The sequence below is a fragment of the Microcebus murinus genome, chromosome 12 (genome assembly GCF_040939455.1).
Source record: "Microcebus murinus isolate Inina chromosome 12, M.murinus_Inina_mat1.0, whole genome shotgun sequence".
Taxonomy (NCBI): domain Eukaryota; kingdom Metazoa; phylum Chordata; class Mammalia; order Primates; family Cheirogaleidae; genus Microcebus; species Microcebus murinus.
Window position 1 is genome coordinate 13866687 of NC_134115.1, and position 22900 is coordinate 13889586.

At 37.5% G+C, this 22900-nt stretch overlaps 1 long non-coding RNA gene across 3 annotated transcripts in view; it reads right to left on the bottom strand.

The window, feature by feature from the left end:
• Nucleotides 1–403: 403 nt before the first annotated feature.
• LOC105883783 (uncharacterized) overlaps nt 404–22900 on the bottom strand; it is a 35779-nt gene continuing 13282 nt past the window's right edge. The window contains exons 3-4 of one of the 3 annotated variants that reach the window (XR_012922072.1): nt 13151–13302; nt 404–2858 (exon numbers count right to left, since the gene is read on the bottom strand). This is a non-coding gene — a long non-coding RNA (uncharacterized LOC105883783). Of the gene's footprint in view, nt 2859–12762; nt 13303–16145; nt 16371–22900 lie in introns of those variants that run through there. The other 2 variants (XR_012922073.1, XR_012922071.1) reach the window with 2 other exon arrangements.

Consider the following 22900-nt stretch of genomic DNA (forward strand, 5'->3'; position numbering starts at 1 on the left):
GGAAAAAATAATTTGGTATTTACACCCACAGTACAACATAAATAAATGAATTGTTAAATGATTAAAAGAAGAAAGAGGGAAGATAAGAAAGAAATAAGAAATATAATGTGAAATGGCACCCATAAAGATCTATTTCAGAAGGAAAGAACCAGCTGAGATAAAAATTTTGGATCAAAACATCCCCAGTAGGCCAGGCGCCGTGGCTCACGCCTGTAATCCTAGCTCTCTGGGAGGTCAAGGCAGGAGGATTGCTCAAGGTCAGGAGTTCAAAACCAGCCTGAGCAAGAGTGAGACCACATCTCTACTATAAATAGAAAGAAATTCATTGGCCAACTAATATATATAGAAAAAAATTAGCCAGGCATGGTGGTGCATGCCTGTAATCCCAGCTACTCGGGAGGCTGAGGCAATAGGACCACTTGAGCCCAGGAGTTTGAAGTTGCTGTGAGCTAGGCTGATGCCACGGCACTCACTCTAGCCTGGGCAACAAAGTGAGGTTCTGTCTCAAAACAAAAAACAAACAAACAAACAAACAAATCCCCAGTGCACACTTGGTAAATGTAAATGAAATTGCAAGAAATATAATAGGCTCACTGTAAAGATAAGTCATTAATGAACAGGTAAGTCTAGAGGCCTTCCCCATGAATGCAGAAGGAAAAAGGCAAGTAAATGAACACAGTTAAAGAGGAGCTAACACTAATAGAGAGCAGGCTCATTGAACATAAAAACAAATTGTTGTCCATGCATAGGGACCCTATGAAGGTAACAGGAGGCTTTTCAAAGACACAATAGAAAAAGACTTCTCTAGACCTGAGGAAGAACAGATTCTGAAAATCTCAAGAACAAACCGTGATTTCCCCCAAATCTGCACATTATCTACAAAGACACAGGGACTAGTTATGTTTTTAAATATAATTATAAAAATTAACAATTCTTCATGCATTCTGGTAGGACAAAACAAAAAAACTGGTAAGAGCAGAGAAAAAACAACAGCCTGGATTCTCTCATCCCAAGAAAACAATGAAGTAGCATATAACACATTACAAGTGTTGCGGAAAAGAAGCTGAGAGCCAGGATACCACATGCAGGCAATATTTAATTCAAAGATAAGTCATGAGGTGGAACAGCTCACACAGGAAATAATTCAGAAACATATTACTGTCTTAGTCTGTTCAGGCTGCTATAACAAAATACCAGAAACTGGGCTGGCATCTTTCTATTCAGTCTTCAAAATTTAACCAGAGGTCACCTCCTCCATGAAGTCTTCCCTGATGAGCCTTCCCACTGAGAGTGAAATCACTTCTTGCAGTGTGTCCAGTTCATGCATGCCACATTGTGTTGTAGTGACACTTCCTTACTGGAGCTCCCTCAAAGCACAGCTATAGTATTATCAATCTGCCCCCAGTGTTACCAGAAAGCCTGAGAAAGCAAATGCTCAGGAAATGTTCTCCTACTGGAGCAGATTAATAAATCAACTTGCCAGTGGAATTCCAATAGCCCCAACATGAGGGAGACAAGCCTTTCAAACACAATGCTCAAAAAGAGCTGCTTGGCACTGCATTTTTGTTTGAGAATTCTGCCCTCAGCCTTGGAGAATTGTTCTGTATAGTCAGAGAAGGACTGGGAACAAAGGCCTTTAGGTTTCTTACTTTGCCACTCAGTAGCCATTATTTACCTGTGGCAACAATACTTAAATTTTGCTTTAGTGGAAGCAACTCTAGGTCCCTGGGCTACAGATGAAGATGACTCCACCCCAGAATTTCCCAGCTACTATGGCCAGTGACAGGTTTAGAAATGCCCACAGCCAGCACACACAGATCAAGGAGACAAGCCCAGGCTTGGGCTTGAGCAGAGCGGTGTGCAGGAAGAAGTTAAGTCTGTCTAGCTGAGCTCAGTTGTGGAACTAACACAGAGGAGGCAGAACTAGGAGATGGACCCTGACCCTAGGCCTGGACCTTTTTAGCTGTATGAACTAACAGATGCCCCTTTTCATTTACGCTTGTTTGGACTGGGTTTTCTGCCACCTGCAACAGAGAGTCCTAACAGATTCAAGTAGTTAAAGACATGCTGGGTTGACCCCAGTACATGCATACAGACCTGCATACACATGTAGTCATATAATAAGGTACAGATAAGTACAACTGTCTTTTGTGCTCTATTATCTTTCAGGGCAGTCAGGGTCAACAAAATCTGTTGTGCTGCCCAGCTGCTGACATCATTTTGCCCAAATAAAGGGCTACAGTCACTGGAAGCACCAAGAAAAACAGGGGAAGAAGGGGAGGAGGGAATGGTTTAGCTTCTTCCCTGTGAATAGAAATGGTCCCAAAGACTCTGGAGAGGAAAGGATTTTAGCCCACAGAGCAAAAGGCTGCTCTGCCTGTCCCTGTACAGGTATGTTGTGGACGGGCCAGATGATGCAGGTGAGACCTGCGAGGCACATAAGCGTGGCAAACAGGATCAGCGAAAAACTGATCCTCATTAAAGTTGATTTTTCCAAATAAGAAATGTAAATTGATACTTTCATTATAAATTATTACATTTTTTGACATACTCCTTTTAAAGTCATATATTTCTTCAGAAATTTTTGTCATTTTCAATCACATGTCCTGCAACTTAAGCAGATAAACACAGATCTTCTTCTGACTTCCAGACTTTCTCAGTCGGGCCAATGGGGTAGAGTCACGGGAAAGGGTGGGACAGGCAGGGGGCCGTCACATGTGGAAGGCTGCTGCTACTGTGGCTGCCCGAAGACAGAGCCACGAAAAGAAGTGCCTCTGGGGAAGCGGATTTGGCCTGAGGTGGTTGCTCTGGTGACAATCTTTGTTGAAGTAGCTGGAGTTCTCTGCTGAAGAATAGTGCTGTGGAATTCAGAAAATAAAAAACCATTACAAACACAGAATATAAAAATTCACCATCACAATGTATCTATCATACACAGTACAGAAAATCAGGTATAATCAATCCAGATCCAAGATGTATTTTACAGAGCTTAGGAGCAAAAGGTAAGTTAAGTGGGAAAGGGTATTAAAAGAATAGTATGTAATGAGATAAAGCCTCCTAGAGTTTAAGGGAATAGTGAATATATATTTTTAAGGACAAGGTTAATGTCAGGAAATTCTAGGGCAGAGAATGGCTAACTCAAGCTTTTCCCCTTTGCTTCCCTCTCAAATTGTCTAAACACAGGGAACTGTGCCAATATGAAAGAAATAAAGAACATGCAGGCATACTCGAACAGGCAACTAAAAAGTTTTAGAAACACACAAATGATATGAATATAAAACTCCACATGCTGAAAGCAACTTGGGGAAGAGAACAAACGTCTTATACCCTATTTATGTGAGAGGGATGGTGTCCTCTAAGCTATGCATAAAACAAAGCCTATCGTAAGATATGTCCAATTCAACTCTAAGTGGTAAAGTGAATACATAACATGACCATATGTGCTCTCAAGCTTTTCCTAAAATACACTGACATAGTTTAAATGAGCTATTATAATAAGGTCATGGGTATAGAAGCTAGTCATTACATAACACAGTATCCTATGTTGTTTTAAGATAGTTTAGAATCTTTTTACCCAAAGGAAATTTACAAAGAATTTTTTATAAAGACTCCTTTTATCCTTTATAAAGAATAGTCAAAATCCCTAAGGAGTCAATAAAGACTTTTTCTTCAAAAAGGAAAAACTTGTTAGAAAAAATTAACTGCTTACAGACACAGAGGTGACAGTGGCTGGAAGTCTGCAGTTCCACCTGGCACAGACAGCTACTGGACACAACTACCTGCAGGAGTCTCACCAGGACCACACTATTCCTGAATTCCATCTAGCTCAGTCATCGTGACCTCGGAATTCTAAAGGTATAGTTTCTTTCATTTAAGGAGAAGCAGGGATTTAGAATTCAGATCTTATTATTCTAGTGTCTTTTCTGAAGAAATCCTTTCAAAGGATTTCTTAGAAGCCGTAAAACTTAGGAAACCAGCAGGTTCTTCCTTTCCCCCACTTCTCATATCCAGACCAACCACGACATCTTGTTGGTGTCAGCTTCCTGACAGCCTTTCAGCTGGCCCGTCCTCTCCATTTCTACTGCCAACGTCTCCGCGCAGAGCCTCAGGCCTCATCTTCACTGGGCTCCCTGCCTCTGCCCCCACCTCCAGTCTATCCAATCAACGGCCCAGTTAACTGGACCTTGTTGCTCATCTGCTCAAAACTTTTCTAGAAGCATGCTGAATCTTCAGGATCAAGTTCAGACTTCTCACCCTGACATGCAAGTCACACATCCTTGGGGCACTGCAGTCTCATCTCTGCCATCTCACCAGGCTTTGCCTTCCATGATGGCTCTGGAAACTTGACTTTCTGGCCCTCCTGGTGATGTGCGGTCCCTTGGTAAAGCACCAGGTCAGAAAACGCTTGCTGAGGCTATTCTCTGTGCCTGAAGGGCTGGCATCTTTCTGCTCACTCTTCAAAATTCATCCAGATATCATTTTCTCCTTGAAGTCTTCCCTCATGCACCCTTCCACTGAGTTAAATCACTTCTTGTGTGATTTTAGTTCATGCATGCCACATTGTATTGCATTGCATTCTTTGCTGGAGCTCCCTGAAAGCACAGCTATAATATTGGTAATGTGCCCCAGTGTCAGTAGAAAGCCTGACTAAGTAGGTGCTCAGTAAATATTCTCCTGATAGAACAGATTAATCATCTTGCCACTGGGATTTTGATAGCCCCAACATGAGGAAGACAGTCTTTAAAATAAATTGCTCACCAACATTTATTGTTTTGGGGCTTTTTGATAAAAGCCATTTTTACTGGAGTTAAGTGATATCTCACTGTGGTTTTGATTTGCATTTCCTTGATGATTAGAGATGTTGAGCATTTTTGCATAGGTTTGTTGGCCATTAGTCTGTCTTCCTTTGAAAAGTTTCTGTTCATGTCCTTTGCCCACTTTTTGATGGGATTATTTGATTTTTTTCTTCCTAATTTTCCTGAGTTCTATATAGATTCTAGTTATCAGCCCTTTATTGGATCTGTAGCATATTTTCTTGCATTCTGTAGGTTGTCTGTTTGTTCTGATTACAGTGTCTTGGCTGTGCAGAAGCTTTTTAATTTAATTAGGTTCCATTTGTTTATTTTTGTTGTTGCGGTGATTGCCTTTGGAGTCATCTTCATAAATTCTTTCCCTAGGCCAATGTCTATAAGAGTTTTTCCAACATTTTCTTCTAAAATTCTCATAGTTTCATACCTTAGATTTAAGGCTGTGATCCATGAGTTGATTTTTGTGAAAAGTGAGAGGAGCGGATCCCATTTCAATCTTCTACATGCTGCTCTCTGATTTTCCCAGCACCATTTATTGAATAAGGATTCTTTTCCCCAGTGTATGTTTTTGTCTGCTTTGTCAAAGATTAGATGGCTATATGAGGATGGTTTTATATCTGGGTTCTCAGTTTTGTTCCACTGGCCTATGTCTCTGTTCTTGTGCCAGGTACCATGTAGCCTTGTAGTACAGCTTGCAGTCTGGTAAATTTATGCCTCCTGCTTTTTTCTTTTTGCTTAAGATTGCTTTTGCTATATGGGGTCTTCTCTGGTTCCATACAAAGTGTAGAATTATTTTTTCTAGATCTGAGAAAAATAATGTTGGTATTTTAATAGGGATTGCATTGAATATGTAAATCCCTTTGGGTAGTATAGACATTTTAACAATGTTGATTCTGCCAACTGATGAGCATGGTGTGGTTTTCCACCTGTTTACATCCTCTGCTATTTCCTTCCTCAGTATTTTGTAGTTCCCCCTGTAGAGATCTCTCACCTTCTTAGTTAAATATATTCCTAGGTATTTTATTTTCTTGGCTGCTATGTGAAAGGTATTGAGTCTTTGATTTGGTTCTCAGTTTGACTGCTGTTGGCATATAGGAATGCTACTGATTTGTGTACATTGATTTTGTAACCTGAGACTTTGCTGAATTTGTTTATCAATTCTAGTAGGCTGGAATCTTTGGGGTTTTCTAGATATAAGATCATATCAGCAAAGGGCAATAGTTTGACCTATTCTGCTCCCATTTGGACACCCTTGATTTCCTTCTCTTGTCTGATCACTCTGGTTAGGACTTCCAACACTATGTTGAATAGAACTGGTGACAGAACCATGTCTGGTTCTAGTTCTAAGTGGGAGTGCTTTCAATTTTCCCCCGTTCAGTATGATGTTGGCTGTGGGTTTATCATATATGTCTTTTATCATTTTTAGGTAAGTCCCATCTATGCCTATTTTGTTAAGTGTTCTTATCATATAAGGGTGCTGAATTTTAGATAGAAACACCCATACACTGCTGGTGGGACTGTAAACTAGTACAACCTCTGTGGAAAGAAATATGGAGATACCTCAAAGAGCTACAAGTAGAAATACCATTCAATTCAGCAATGGCATTACTGGGCACGTGTCCAAAAGAACAAAAGACATTCTATTAAAAACACATCTGCAATAGCATGTTTATAGCAGCACAATTTACAATTGCAAAGATGTTGCACAATCCAAGTTCCCATCAATACATGAGTGGATTAATAAAATGTGGCATATGTATACCATGGAATACTATTCAACCACAAAAACAATGGTGATCTAGCACCTCTTAAATTATCCTGGATAGAGCTGGAGTCCATTCTACTAAGTAAAGTATCACAGGAATGGAAAAACAAGCACCACATGTATTAACCATTAAATTGGTATTAACTGATCAACACTTATGTGCACATATAGTAGTAACATCCACCAAGTACTGGGCAGGTGGGAGGGGAGAGGAAGGTGGAGGGGATGGATATATTCATACCTAATGGGTGTGGTGTTCACCATCTGGGGGATGGACACACTTGAAGCTCTGACTTGGGTGGGGCAAAGGCAATATACGTAACCTAAACATTCATATCCCGTCATATGCTGAAATTAATATATATATATATATATATATATATATTTTTTTTTTTTTTTTTCCTCTAGGATCCACCTTGACTTTTCTCTCTCCTTCTCAAGGCGGGGTTTGATATTATAAAATAACACTTAAACTTAAAAGTAAAAATAAATAAATAAAATAAAATTGCTCAAGAAGTATTGGTTGGCTCTGCATTTTTGTTTGACAATTCTGCCCTCTCCCTTGGAAAATGGATCTATTCTATATACTCAGAGAAGGACTAGAAACAAATGCCTTCAGTTTCCTTTGTTTGCCACACGGTATCCATTCTTTTCCTGTGGCAACAATACTTAAATGTTGCTCTAGAGAAAGCAACTCTAGGTCCCTGGGCTGCAAATGAAGCTCATTCTACCCCAGACTTTCCCCAGAAACCTGGGCCAGTAACAGGTTTAGAGATACCTGGAGCCAGCACACACAGATCATGGAGACCACCCCAGGCTTCAGTGCTAGTAGAGCCACATGCAGGAAGAGGTCAGGTCTAAACATGTAGAGCTCAGTTGTAGAACTATCACAGATGAGGCAGAACTAGGAGAAGGACCCTGACTCTATGTATGGACTTTTTTAGTTGTATGATCTAACTGAGGCCCTTTTTTATTTTAGCCTGTTTGGACTGGGATTTTCTGCCACCTGCAACAGAGAGACCTTAAGTGATTCAAGTAGTTAAAGAAATGCTGGGTTGTTCCCAGTACGTGCATACAGACTTAAATATACACATGTACATATAATTTTAAGGTACAGATAAACACAACTGTCTTTTGTGCTCTATTATCTTTGAGGGCAGGTCAGAGGTCAACAAAATTTATCCCTCTCCCCACTTGCTGACATTTTCATAAGGAGCTCGGGTCAACGGATACAGCAAAGAAGATGGGAAGAAAGCAAGGCAGGAGTGCTTTAGCTTCTTCCCTGTGAATACAAGTGGTTCCAAATACTCTGGAGAAAGAAAGGATTTTAGCCTTCCACAGAGCAAGAGTCTGCTCCATCTGTCCCCATGCAGCACAGTGCCAATGGCCACATGGTGCAGATGAGACACATAAGCATGGCAAGGAGGGGACAAGGAGGCACATAAGCATGGCAAGGAGGGGATGGACAGATGTCTCACAGTGAAAAATTGATCCTCATCAAAGAGACCTTTCTAAATAGGAAAAGTTGATATTTTCATCATAATTATTAAACTTTTGACATACTATTAATAATTTTAAAGGCAAATGTTTCTTCAGAAATCTTAATCATGTTATATCACAAGTTCTACAAGGGAAGCAGCAAAACAGATTTGTTTTTCTGACTTCTACAGTAGGCCTAACACCTTGATGCAGGAAACAGTAAATGTAGCAACTATCTGCTGAATTTTAAGTCTGTACAATCAAACTCACAAAAATCCTATTTATAACAGACAGCCCCAATATCATGATGGCTGAATATTCTAAAGCTTCATCAAGTTGGTTGTTATGAAAATTTGAATAATATTTTGAATAATATTTTTCCCCCAGAAGTGTTCAAAATGATGGTTATATTTCACAATCTAGCACACAACAATCTATATAAGTAAAACAACTGCTGTATTACATTTGAATCTTAATTTGAAGAAACAGCAATGCTTTTGTTAAAATTCAGTTGTATAAAGTTGAATTTCTATTAATCTCCTTAATTGCTTTGTATTAGTAACTGATTATCTTTTTTTAAAACTCTAATTCACTTGAAGTTCTTAAAGGACAAGCACTGTGGATTTGTTAGCTAGAACATCTAGCCCATATCAGACCATTTTGATACAAAATGATTTGGCTGCTGATTAAAAGCATAGTCAGTGATGGAACAAAAGCAGACTTAAAAATATAGTCCAAAAGACACAAGTGTTAACTGTCATCAGTCCTCCTCTGCTTGGTCTGTGGCTTAGTGCAACGCAGGTGGATGCATGGATAAAATAATAATGAAACCACTTGACAATTTTAAAATTTTGCCAAGGATATCCAATATGTGAAACTTCTTTGAAAAAATTCTCTTGTGTTTTATCCTAACACCATCACATTTCTTTTTTGGGAGGTCTTTAGGTGAATGTAGTCTGAACAGCCTCATGCAGATATCTAAAAGCATATGAAAAAGTGGGGCGGAGCGGCCCTGCTGTGTAGGTTGTTCAGCAACATTATCTTGAGAGATTAGGTATACTTAGTGTAAGCTAAGAAAACTCTTCACATTCTTGTCTGAGCAGTTTAAAATTAAGAATGAAAGCTAAATTTTGTTGAGCACTGTCAGGTATGTGCTCAGTGGTGTACAGAATCATACAATTAAAGATACAATCAAACTTTCAAAAGCCTAAGCCTAGTTCATATCGACTGATGGTTGGAATCAGGCCACGTTTGGAAACGGATAACAGAAGTAGAACAGTAGCATCACAAGGATTCCAGCAGAAAGTAGGCTGACCGTCAGCACACCTGGTTTCAAGATGAGTCTTATGCAGAAATCTACTCAGAGGTGCTTGTGCCAAAGCAACGATTTGCCAAAAGCTATGCTTCCCTGTCCCTCATAACAATGTTAACTTTATTTTTCCCTCATTAAAGGCTCCTTTAAAGCGCATGGAGCTTTTAGTTCAAACTCTTGCACAGTTTTTATCAGCCATGATCATTCTCATGTTGGAATTCTGTATAAACATTCACATATAGAAGAAAAAAGTCCAACATATTGAAGGCTGAAAATGGAACTTAATGCTTAAATGTGCTTGTTTCAGAAATTAACATAGGTCCAGGCATCCTGTCACTCACTAGTATTTTAAATTAGTGAAGGAATACAATATATAATTTGGAGAGAAGAGAAAGCAATAATCTGCCTAAGAAGTAATCTGTTCAGAGAAGGTGTACTCCATCTAATTGAAGACTCAAGCATCATTTTTTGGAGACCAGGTCTTGCTCTGTTTCTCCAGCTAGAATTCAGTGGCATCGTCATAGCTCACTGCAACCTCAAACTCCTGGGCTCAAGTGATCATCTTGCTTCAGCCTCCGTAGTAGCTGGGACTACAGGCCTGCACCAATATGCCCAGCTAATTGTTCTACTTTTGGTAGAGGTGGGGTTTTGTTCTTTCTCAGGCTGGTCTTCAACTCCTGACCTTAAGCAATTCTCCAGCCTTGGCCTCCCAAGTGCCAGATTTACACATGAGCCACCACACACAGCTACAAGCATTATTTTTAAGTGACAAAAAGTTGTCACACTGTCTTATCTGAAAGTAAAAATATGACCACTAGTAGTTCAGCCCTCAAACCCAATTATTTTCCAGTCTTTCAATTCATTTTTCAGACAGGAAAAAAAAGGAAAATCCAGACATTATTAAAGCTGTGGGCACGGTCTTATAAGTTTTTGAACTGAGGCTCTATTCAACTAAAGATAAAGACCACACCTTTAGAAGCAAAGTATTTCAATCATTCACGGTAAGGGAACCAAGGAGGCCCAGGTCAGAACCTGGAGACATCAGCTTCTGTAAGGGAGGTGTCTGCAGGGGGATCACAGAAAGGAAATGACTCCAAATAAATTAAAGAAGCCTTAAAAACTGTTTTCAAGTGTGAAATGAGTAACTGTAAGAAAGGGGAATTAGAAGAGCGCAGGCATAATGTGCAGTGCCTGGAGTGTGTGCACCCACAGACACAGGACGGGCACCAGAGGACACCGCTGGTGTGCACACCTGTAAGAAGTCTGACTCTGCAACTCACAGTCACATATCCTGAAGTTCAGAAGGCGCTCGGTAGAGCACTTCAACAATGTAGACGCTTTTGTAAAAATAAGAAAGGACATGAAGTGACAGTTCTCTAGTCCTGTAGACTGAAATTTGCCACATTAGACAGTCCTAATTAAGTCTTCTACCAACATCTTCTAAGTCACTTTTGAACTAGAAGACATGATGGAGAATAGAACTATAATAAAAGAAAATCTACCAAAGAATAAACCACTAATAAGAAATAACTACATAATCATTATCGGCAAACTATCTAGCCCAGTTACCATACTCAATTAAGCTCTTAATAGTTTTTAATCATAAGGAAAAAAATAATGTTAAAACACATAGGCATCAGAAAAAAGAACACTGGGAATGTAAATAATGCTAAAGTTCACGGAGTAATAAACATAATCTTACATAACAAGCCTTACTCCCCATAACAACTTCAGTAGTCTATGAAATAGGGAAATGATAAATAGTTTGGTTTTAGGGAGGAAGGAGGAAAGAAGAATCTGTGCTTAGACTGTCATATTAGTCAGTGATCAAACATTTCGTTTGACTAAAGAGAACAAACAGAAGGCTATGATTAAGGAAACAGAAACCTCACAATGCAATTTCAGCAAGTAAATGGCAGAAGAAAATACAAAAACAATTTTGGTGCTAGACATGACCAAACAATGTTCAAATTAGGAGGACAATGCAAGCTTATTTTTATAGATTTTTACTCTAGGACTCACTTAGACTTCTATCTCTTTATTTCTATCTTTGAATTTAGTTGGTACGAGACTCTTCTGAAAACAAAGAAGGAAAATCCATGTCAGCCTGGGAAATTGGTTTTATACAGAATAAAACATATTTAACTACTCTCTACCAATCCACTTTCTGTCTTTTTCTCCTCTCCTCTCCCCACAACTAACCCTACCCTCATGTTCTCCGAACCTACCTAATTCTACTTTACCAATTCTATTGATTTCCTATTTCATATCCTCAAGAAAGTCATCCGCATATGATGCTGTCTTTATTGACAGATTACTTTATTAGTATTTGAAATCATGTTCATTCTATGTATGCATGCTTGGCCCTCACGCAGATTAAAACCATTGAAAAGATTAGGCTCTCCATTTCTCTTGGATGCTCAAGTGTCTCTCTTTCTTAGGTAGAGACTGTGTTACTACGTGGCCATCTGGACCCTTTGGCAAACTGAACACTCACTCTCTCTACCTTGCTCTCTATGTCTCCCAGAGGTGTGGCTCCTGCCTCAAGTCCTCATTCTGCTCCCCCCCAGCCTTTGCTCAAGTTATTAATGTACACAAGATAATCTCTATTTTCCTATTCACTGTTCTACAATGAAACCATGGCTTACTTACTACATACCTCCTCTAAGAAATTTCTCTGGTTTAACTCCATCCTTTTAATCATCATATACAGCCAGCCAGCCAGGACAACAGTGCCTAGGACATGAATTTGGAATTCTAGCATCTTGCTAAAAATTAGCACTCTAATTTAACTTACCTTCAGAGAATACTTACTGTTATTACCTGAATTTTGATTTTAAAAGTGAGAAATAAATAATATGCTCCCATTTCTCTTGTGAAAAAACAAATGTCTTACAAACAGGTAAAATTTTATACCTTTTTTTTTTTTTGCCATTCTGAATCACTGAGTATCTATCATCTGCAGTTCTCTCACTGCAGACATATGTATTTCGCCTTGCCATTCCTCCAGGTGCTTCTATAAAAACAGGCATTTTTGTCTTAAACTATTTGGTAAGTATTAGCACAATGAAGAAAAAAAAGATGTCATCTACATAAAAAGGAATACTCAGTCTTTAAATTAAACTGTACTAAAACATTCATAGTAATGGCCAAAAGATCAGAAAAGGGAGCGAGGACAGCAACCTCTGCCTTCTCTTCTGGTAGAAAAGAACATGAAAAACAGCTAAGATAGGGTGACTATCATAGCGATTTATAATAACCAGTAAAGTAACAATTCACAGACTACTGAAATCAAAGTTGTTGAGATCACTGCTCGGCCTAACCTTAGCGAGAGGAAGACTGCTGCTTGAACTACAATCATTAGCGTGCAGCTAAGAGAAAATGAGAAAAACAACAAATCACAACACAAACCCAAATAGTTTATTAGGAAACTAAACTTCTCATAACACACAGACCTCTCAGAAACAGTTCATTTGGAGAGATGTGGAATCACAGTGTTTAAAAGTGACAACCATAAACTCAGACAAAATTATTTTTCTCACTGCTGGAAAAAGTCACAAAAGGTGATGTATCTATGATCTTCTTTCCAGGCTTTTCCAAATAACTTTAAATGTTCTGTTTATTTATTAAGGGTTATTATCTCAAAGTTAAAATAGTAGCTTATAATGATTATGGGAGTTAGATTTGGTATTTGCAGGTAAATTTAAAAAATGATATATTAAATATATTAGATATATCTAAATAGTAAAAACTAAGAAAATAGTTTAACATAAACTGATAATTTACATGAAAGGTATTTCAGCTCTTCCTCTCTGATTACTCTTACGTCAAGAGATTTTTCCCTTTAGTAACATAGTTTGTAGTAATTTCATTGTGTTGCCATTTTCTAGGAGAATGTTCCATTTCTTCTTCTTTATACTCCATTCTCAACAAAATATCTAAAAAAGAAGGGTAAAATACAGTTTATGTGTTTTGTTTGGGTAAGAAATCATTCTGTTACAGGATAAAATAATTTTGTTTATTTGACCTAAAAGATCACACATTTTCTAACACAAATGAGCACTAGTTTCTGAGTTACTGGGTGCTATTGTAGGAAACTACATTTAGTTAAGTTCCTAAACATGACAGAACAGATAAGTTGATTCATTGTATAACTTGTGCTTAACGTTCCATTATTCACATTTTAGGCATATACATGAATCAAAACAGAAATATGTTACTTATACAAACACAGGCACACTTAAGGATATAGGCACAGAGTAATTGCCAGTGCATTTCTGATCACAGATGTCTACTTCTTCAACATATGGTCTAAGTTTCTCTTCATGCCCTTTATTCAGCCACTGGTCTTTTATAATTTTGTGAAAAGGTGAACTGTTCACTAGCAGTATAAAATAATATATTCTGATAATAACAATATTTAGGAAAATTTATTTGCAACATTTCATTGACTATCTTCAAAGTATAACTTAAATTTTTTTTTAATGTCTCAATTCCTGCTTAAAAAGTCCCAAGCAATTCTATTTCTTCCTGATTGAGCCTAGGGAGGCTGTGTGTTTCTAAGAATTTGTCCATTTCCTCCACATTTTCAAGTTTATGTGCATAGAGGTTTTTATAGTATTCATAGATATTTTGTGTTTCCATGGCATCAGTTGCAAATTCTTTTTCATTCCTCATGTAGCTTATTAGAGTTCTTTTTTCTTCTTAATCTAGCAAGAGACACGTCAATTTTATTTTTTCAAAGAAGCAACTTACTATTTTATTAATCTTCTGTATAGTTTTTTTGTTACAATTTCATTTGGTTCTGCTCTGATCTTTGTTATTTCTTTTCTTCTGCTGGGTTTGGGTTGGTTTGCTCATCCTTTTCCAGTTCTTTGAGATAATTCATTAGATTCTTGATTTGTGTTCTTTGTGTCTTTTAAATGTAGGCATTTATGGCTATAAATTTTCCTTTTAGGACTGCTTTAGCCATGTCCCACTGATTTTGATAACTTGCATCTCCTTTACCATTTAGTTCAAAGAATCTTTTGATTTCCATCTTGATTTCCTCCTTAAAACAATAATAATTTAGCAGAAGGTTGTTTAGTCTCCATGACTTTGTGTAGAGATGAGAGTTTCTGTTGGAGTTGATTTCTAATTTTATTGCACTGTGGTCTGAAAAGATGCATGGTATATAATTCCTGTTTTTTAAAAAAAATTTGAGACATATTTTGTGGCCTAGGATATGGTCAGTCTTAGAGAATATCCCATGATCTGATGTGAAAAATGTATATTCAGTGGTTTGGGGGTAGAATGTTCTATAAATATCACTCGGGCCCATTTGTTTTGAGTTCTGTTTAAGTCCACTGTTTCTTTGTTTATTTTCTGTTTGGAATATCTGTCCTGTTCTGTCAGAGGGATGTTGAAATACCTGGCTATTACAGTGTTGCTGTTTATTATTTTGTTTAGATCAAGTAGGATTTATTTTATGAATCTGGGCACACCTGAGTTAGGTAAATAAATATTTAGAATTGTTATGTCTTCTTGTTGAATTGTACCCTTCACCATTATATAGTGGACCTTCTTTGTCTTTCATTACTTTTGTTGATTTGAAGACTAAGTTATCTGAAATCAGAACTGCCATTCTAGCTTTCTTTTGGTTTCCGTTTGCTTGAAATATTGTTTTCCACCCCTTCACCTTGAGTCTGAATACATCCTTGTGGGTTAAATGTGTTTCCTAAAGACAGCAGATACTTGACTTGTGTATATTTATCCATTCTGCCAGCCTATGTCTCTTTAGTGGGAAGTTCAAGCCATTCACATTTGAGAGAATTGATAAGTGGGGCAGATTTCTGTTCATCCTGTTGAGTTGAACTATGTTGCCTTGTTTTTGCTCTTGAGCCATTGTGGTATCTGGTCTTTGACCTTTAGCTTGTGGATGATTTTACATTGGTGAGTGTTTATTGTGCTGATCCATGCATGACACAATTGCAGGGATATGGAAATGGCCCAAGTGACCATCAATACATGAGTGAATTAGGGAAGTGTGGTGTATGTATACCATGGAGTTCTGCTCAGTCACAGAGAGCAGTGGTGATCTAGCACTTCTTGTATTGTCCTGGATAGAGCTGGAGCCTATGCTACTGGATGAAGTGTCACAAGAATGGAGGGACAAGCACCACATGTACTCACCATCAAGTTGGTATTGACTGATCTACATTTGAGTACATATAGTTGTAACATTCATCAGGTGTCAGGTGGACGAGGGGAGAAGGGGATGGGTATATACACACCTAATGGGTATAGTGTGCACTGTCTGGGGGACAGACACACTTGAAGCTCTGACTTGGGTGAGGCAAGGGCAATGTATGTAGCCTGAACATTTGTACCCCTGTAATATGCTAAAAAAAAAAAAAAAACGTAAAAAAAAGTCCCAAGCAATAGTTCAGTAGGCCACACAAACCAAGCTAAGTTCTAAAAATATTCTAAAAACTCTCCAAAGTTATTACTTATTTCCACTAATGGGATTACCTGAAGAGCAGTTCATTTAAGTGGATTTACCACTAGAAAATGTTTCAGAAGTTTTTTACACTCTGCTGACATATAGAATGGGATGGTATATATCTCTTTTGTTATGTTTGCTTATAGTTCCTTTGGGGAGGGAGACAGGAAAAAAAAGCAGTGAGTCAACTTTTAGGTTAAAAACAACAAAAAAATCACTGAAACCCCTAAACCGATATAACATTAAAAATATAGACCCATGTAAAACTCCTTTTAGTTTTGATGCAACTGCTTCCTATACCTTAAAGTTTTCCTTATCAAAGGGAAGGGTGTCAATGACAAGCAGGTAGAGGCTCCAGACATCAACCTCAGGGCCATTACATTTCTTGCACTGGAAGAGCTCGGGGGCTGTGTATGGAGTAGTGCCGTAAAAGGTTTCCAGTTGAGTGCCCAAAGTAAATTCATTGCTGAGGCTGAAATCTGTTATTTTGATGTTATACTTATCATCTAATAACAGATTCTCCGGCTAGAGGGAAAACATCAAGACAAAAATAAAATTTACACTGTGAAGACACAATCAGCAAAATTCAGACTACAGGAAACTCTGTAAGATGAATGACACAGAGTCTTCCACAACAATGTCAACAACAAAACAAATTGTACTAAAGACAAAAGAGAGATGGAAGGACAACCTATAAAATAAGAGAAACAAGACAATTATGAAATATATCAACCAATGTCAACGGATGGACCTTATTTGGATCTGCATTCAAAAAGCACACTGTGAATCAGGGAAACATAAACTCTATCTGGGTATTTAATGATATAAAGAAATGGGCTGGGCATGGTGGCTCAGACCTGTAATCCTAGCACTCTGGGAGGCCAAGATGGGAGGATGGCTTAAGGTGAGGAGTTCAAGGCCAGTCTGAGCAAGGATGAGACCCCATCTTTACAAAAAATTGGAAAAATTAGCTGGGCATGGTGGTACACACCTGTAGTCTCAGCTACCCTGGAGACTGAAGTGGAAGGATCATTTGAGCCCAAAGTTTGAGGTTGCTGTGAGCTGTGATGATGCCACTATACTCTAGCTCAGGTGACAGAGTGAGACACTGTCTCTAAAAAATAAAGAAATAACTATTCATTTTATTTTAGCTACAATAATAGAATTGGAGCTATTTTTTAAAAACAGAATTCTTATATTTTAGAGATACATATTTGAAATATTTAAAGAAGATATGATGTGGTCTGAGATTTGTTTTAGAATAATCTGGGAAAAGGTGAGGGTGCAGATTAAATACCACTGACTGTGAGTGAGTAAATACTAAAGCTGGTGATGGGCACAGTATTCTCTCTGCTTCTGTATATGTTTGAAAGTTTTATGATAAAATAATTAAAAGCATGGATCTTTCAAAAAAATAAAATTTAACTGAAATTAGGCATTTCATAAAAAAAGCTTTTGTAATGATATAAAATTAGTATCTCCTAATTAATGAAATGAGAAAACTGTTTTTTAGAGGGGAAAAAAGGGGAGATAAATTAGAACTCCTAATTTTATAACATTAATAATCAATAATAGACAAGAAGTGCTAGAATAATAATCATTAATTCTTATACTAATTTAAACATCAAATGCCCCAAGAGCAAGAAAAGTTTTGACAGGCTTTTTTCATTTGTTTGTTAGAGACAGGATCTCACACTGTCATCCAGGCTGGAGTGCAATGGTACAAGCACAGCTCACTGCAAAAGCAACCTCCTGGACTGAAGCAATTCTCCTGTCTCAACCTCCTAAGTAGCCAGGACTACAGGTGCATGCCACCATCCCTGACTAATTTTTTATTTTATTTTTATTATATAGATAGGTTTTGCTATGTTCCCCAGGCTGGTCTTGAACTCCTGGCCTCAAATGATCCTCCCACCTTGGTCTCCCAAAGTGCTAGGAATACAGGCCTGAACCACCACTCCCTACTTATTCTCTTAATACAAAATCTTACCCATTTTCTGGACCAAGATGAGTAATATTTCTTTTAGAGGGAGATCTCCCTTGTTTAAAATGAAATTATCTAGGGAGTTTCTTTTATACCAAGCTCAACATTTTTATATGTTCTTTACACCAGATTTATATTAAATACTTATGGATTAAGCAAGAAAGACTAAAATAACTCTTTCTTTTAAAAAAATCTGAGTGTTTTGGACTTCCACATTTAGCTATGAAGGAGTGACTGGTTTTGTATTTTCTCTTTAACCATGAACAATTTAAATTCTGAACAAAATATATGAAGCAAATGTTTTTAAGCATTGGATGACAGAAAGCATGGGCTATAATCCTTTAAAGAAGGGGAAGAAGTGAAGTGAACTCCAAGTTTTCCTCTGTTTCTGCCCATGGATGCTCTCTGGACTGCAGAAGATAGACCACAAGTTGAGAGTAAGAGGCTTCTGAAGCAGCTGAGAAGGTTGGAATTTGTGGGACAAGGAACCACTGAGGAGGCACTGCACTCATGAGAGAAACGAGGAGAGAAATGTTTACAAGGTAGTTCCTCTTGGCCCCTTGGCTGAGGTTGGATGGTATGTACACAGGGCATGGATCTGCAAGACCCAGCAAAAGCAAAAAGTGATAGGACTGGAAGGAGAAGTAGACACGTCCAAATTATAGCTGGAGATTGTAATCACTCTTTCACCAACTGATAGAACAAAAAGACAAAATAAAATCATCATGGATATGAAACGTTTGCTCAGTACTATCAGCCAACTTGACCTATCTGACATTTAGAGAACATGAACCCAACTGAAGAGTCCACATTCAAGTACACCAAGACAGACTACATGCTGGGCCATAAAATGTATCTCAAATTTCAAAAGATTGAAATCATAGAGTATGTTCTCTCTGACCACAGCAGAATAAAACTGGAAATGAGTCTAACAATGAAATATCTTTAAAAAATAAAGCCCAGATATTTTGAATATTAAACAATAGACTTCTAAGTAACGCATGGGTCAAAGAAAAAACCCCAAGAGAAATTTTTAAATGTTTCAAACTGAATGCTAATGAAAACACAACATATCAAAATATTTGAGATGTATGTAGCTAACACAATGCCTAGGGAGAAATTTAAAGCCTAAAATGATTATTATTAGAAAGGAAGAAAAGTTTAAAATCAATGATCTTAGTGTACACTTTAAGAGGTTGGGGGAAAAAGCAAATTAAAAAGTGAGTAGAAGAAAAGAACTAATAAGAGTACCAATAAAAAAGATAAGTCATAGAAACAATAAAACAAATTATTAAAGCAAAAAGTCAATTCTTTGAAAAGATTAATAAAATTAAGAACCACTGATAAAGAAAAAATAGAGAAGAGACAAATTACAATTATCAGGTATAAAGAAGAAGACATCACAACAAATCCTATAGGATAAAAGATAGTAAGGAAATATTATAACAGGCTTTATGCCAATAAATAGGACAAATTAAGAAAAATGTACAAATTCTTGAAAAGAACTACTTTTACCAAAACTGATACAAAGAGAAATACAAAATCTGTACAGCTCTATAATGGCTAAAGAAATTGAATTGGTTCTCATAGGAGCATGAACAAATAAAAATGAAGAAAAATTTAAATAATATTAAAAAATATAAAAAACAAAAGGAAGGAAGGAAGGAAGGAAGGAAGGAAGGAAGGAAGGAAGGGAGGGAGGGAGGGAGGGAGGGAGGGAGGGAGGGAGGGAGGGAGGAAGGAAGGAAGGAAGGAAGGAAGGAAGGAAGGAAGGAAGGAAGGAAGGAAGGAAGGAAGGAAGGAAGGAAGGAAAGAAAGAAAATGAATTGGTAATTTTGAAAAACCTCTCAAGAAGAAAACATAGGTCCAGGTGATTTCACTTGTGAATTCTGTCACAAATCTAAGGAATAGGCCAGGTGGTGGCTCACACCTGTAATCCTAGCACTTTGGGAGGCTGAGGTGGAAGAATCACTTGAGGCCAGGAGTTTAATACCAGCCTGGGCAATAGAGCAAGATCCCACCTCTACAAAAAAATGGAAAACTTAGCCAAGTGTGGTGACGAGAGCCTGTAGTCCCTGCTACTCAGGCAGCTGAGGCAGGGGGATTGTTTAAGACCAGAAGTTTGACATTGCAGTAAGCTCTGATGACGCTACTGCCCTCTAGCCTGGGGAACAGACTGAGGACTGTCTCCCAAAAAACAAAAACAAAACAAAACAAAAAACCAGTTGATTGGTTTAGTATTCAAAAGTCAATGTAATTCACCATATTAACAAAATGAAGGGGAAAAGTTATATCTCAATAGATACAGAAAAAGCATTTCAACAAATTCAATATCCTAGGCCAGGTGCGGTGGGTCACACATGTAATCCTAGAACTCTGGGAGGCCGAGACAGGCGGATTGCTCGAGGTCAGGAGTTCGAAAAATTCAATATCCACTTATGAAAAACTTCAGCAAACTAGAAAGAGAATTTTGTCAATCTGATAAAGAAAATCTACAAAAAATTATAGCTGACTTTATACTTAATGATGGAAAGACTGAATGCTTCCTCCTGTGACTGTGAATAAGACAAGCATCTTTACTCCTGTGATTCTATGCGGCATTGCATTGGATGTTCTAACTAGTTTAATGAAGGAAGAAAAAAACTTTAAAGATTTGAACAGAAGAAGTAAAAATGTCACAAACATGATTGTCTGCATAGGACAAGATTCCTAAGGAATCTAATAAAAGAAAAAAACTATTAGAAATACTAAGTGAATTAGCAAGGTTGCAGGACAAAAGAGAAATAATAAAAAATTTCTATTTCTATATTATGGCAAAGCACAACTGTAAGTTAAAAAATCAGTGTGATTTAAAATATCATCAAAAACCATGAAATTTTAGGGATAAATTTAATGAAATAAGTGTAAGACCTATATGCTGACAACTAGAAAGCACCACTGAGTGAAATTAAAAACCTATTTAGGATATATATATACATGGTCAGAGACCGACAGACTCAGTGTTCTTAAGATGTTAATTATGCTCCCCCACTTCAAGTTATCTATAGATTGAAAGCAATCCTTATCAAAATCCCAGCAGCCTGTATGTGGACAATGACCAGCTGATACTCAAATTTATATAGAAACACAAAGAACCTAGAATAGCCAAAATCATCTTGAAAAGGAAAGTCTAAGTTGGAAGATTTATACTTCCTGATTTTAAGATTTATGGTATTACTACAGGAATCAAGATGGTGTACTATTCTTATAATAATGATTGAACAGAATATCAACTTCAGAACTAGATCTTCACATACATAGTCAACTGATTTTCAAGGATCAATGCAGGATAGTCTTAAAGGTTGCTGGATCAAAATGAACATACATACATATAAAAAACCATACGAGCTTTGCCTTATACCATTTATTAATATTTCACTAAATTATTTTCTTGACTCAGTTTTACCATTCATTTCTCTGGAATTTTCCAGGTACTTTGTGATATCATCTGTAATTAGAGGGAGTTTATTCTTTTACCTTTCCTTACTCTTACAGCTCTAATTAATTTCTTTTTATTTTTTTTATTTCAGCATCTTATGGGGTTACCAATGTTAAGGTTACATATATTGCCCATGCCCCCCCCCTTTGAGTCAGCTTCAAGTGTGACCATCCCCCAGTCGTCGCACATCTCACTCATTATGTTTGTATACACCCATCCCATTCTCCCCCCTCCCACCAGCCCCACACTTGATAAATGTTATTCCTACATGTCCACTTAGGTATTGATCTGTTAATACCAACTTGCTGGTGAGTACATGTGGTGCTTGTTTTTCTGTTCTTGAGATACTTCACTTAGTAGAATGGGTTCCAGCTCTATCCAGGAAAATACAAGACGTGCTATATCACCATTGTTTCTTAAAACTGAATAGTACTCCATGGTATACACATACCACATTTTATTAATTCACTCATGGGTTGATGGGCACCTGGGTTGTTTCCACAGCTTTGCTATTGTGAACTGTGCTGCTATAAACATTCAAGTGCAGGTGTCCCATTTGTAGAGTCATTTGATCTTTCGGGAAGATGCTCAGTAGTGAAATTGCTGGATCAAATGGTAGATCTATTTGTATCGCTTTAAGGTATCTCCATATTGCTTTCCACAGAGGTTGAACTAGTTTGCAGTCCCACCAGCAGTGCAGGAGTGCTCCTATCTCTCCGCATCCAGGTCAACATTTACTGTTTGGAACCTTTTTGATGAAGGCCATTTTTACAGGAGATAACTGATATCTCATTGCAGTTTTGATTTGCATTTCCTGATGATTAGACATGTTGAGCATTTTTGTGTAAGTTTCTTGGCCATTATTCAGTCTTCTTTTGAGAAGTTTCTGTTAATGTCCTTTGCTCACTTTATGATAGTTATTTGATTTTTCCTTGCTAATTTTCCTGAGTTCTAAATAGATTCTAGTTATCAGCCCTTTATCGGATGTGTAGTTTGCAAAAATTTTCTCCCATTCTGTGCATTGTCTATTTGCTCTCTTGACAGTTTCTTTGGCTGTGCAGAAGTTTTTTAATTTGATCAGGTCCCATTTATTTATTTTTGTTGCTGTTGTGATTGCCTTTGGGGTCTTCTTCATAAATTCTTTGCCAAGGCCAATGTCTAGAAGAGTATTTCCAACGTTTTCCTCTAGAATTCTAATAGTTTCACACCTAAGGGTCAAGTTTGTTAACCAGCTTGAGTTGATTTTTCTGAGAGGTGAAAGTTGTCGGGCCTGTTTCAGTCTTCTACATGTGGCTATCCAGTTTTCCCAGTACCATTTATTGAATAAGGATTCTTTTCCCCAGTGTATGTTTTTGTCTGCTTTGTCGAAGATTAGTTGGCTATTGTTTTATATCTGGGTTATTTGTTCTGTTCCACTGGTCAATGTCCCTGTTCTTGTGCTAGTAACAACCCGTTTTAATTACTAGAGCCTTGTAATAAATATAGTTTGAAGTCTGGAAAATTGATACCTCTTATTTTGTTTTTATCGCCTAGGACTGATTTTGCTATATGGGGTCTTCTCTGGTTCCATATGAAGGGTTAAATTATTTTTCC